Raw genomic sequence first — 939 nt, 5'->3', positions numbered from 1 at the left:
TTAAAGAATCTAGCATTCTTCCAGTGAGTTTGCTTGGCCCCTTTGTCAAAGATTAGGTGGATGAGTGTGTTTGTGGTTGTGGCTGTGTCTTCCAGTCTGCTCCATTCCTCTGGTCTGTTTTTTAGCCAGTACCATGTTGATTTTATTACAGTAGCTTTGTAGTATAATTTCAGGTCAGGGATTGTGATTCCACCTGACTTATCTTTGTTGCCCAGAATTGCTTTTGCTATTTTGGGTCTCTTCTGGTTGCAGATGAATTTAAGGAATGTTTTCTCTAGATCTATGAGATATGTTAATGGTAGTTTAATGGGAACTGCATTGAATCTGTACAACAATTTTGGTAGTATGACCATTTTCACAGTGTTGGTTCTTCCTATCCATGAGCAAGGAATATTTTTCCACTTATTGAAATCTCTTCAATCTTTTTTCAGAGTACTGTAGTTTCCATTGAATAGATCTTTTACTTCTTTTGTTAGATTGATTCCTAAATATTTCAATTTCTTGGATGCTATTATGAAAGGTATGGTTTCCTTAATTTCTCTCTTAGTCTGTTTGTCATTTGTGTATAGGAATGCTATTGATTTTTCGGTGTTGACTTTGTATCCAGTTACACTGCTGAATTTGTCGATTAATTCAAGGAGTCTTCATGTGGAGTTTTTGTGGTCTTCCATGTAAAGTATCATGTCATCTGTGAATAGTGATAATTTTACTCCTTCCTTTCCTATCCTTATTCCTATTATTTCTCTCTCTTGTTTAATTGCTCTGGATAATGCTTCCAGAACTATGTTGAATAGGAGTGGTGACAATGGATATCCTTGTCTTTTTCCCAATTTTAAAGTAAAAGGTTTCAGTTTTTGTCTATTTAATATGATGTTGGTTGTTGGATTGTCATAGATGGCTTGGATTATATAAGTATTTTATGTTGGATTTTACTGTTTG

This window comes from Chinchilla lanigera, unplaced genomic scaffold, assembly GCF_000276665.1.
Source record: "Chinchilla lanigera isolate Chin_1 unplaced genomic scaffold, ChiLan1.0 scaffold00001, whole genome shotgun sequence".
Lineage (NCBI taxonomy): Eukaryota > Metazoa > Chordata > Mammalia > Rodentia > Chinchillidae > Chinchilla > Chinchilla lanigera.
This window is presented reverse-complemented; position numbering follows the sequence as displayed.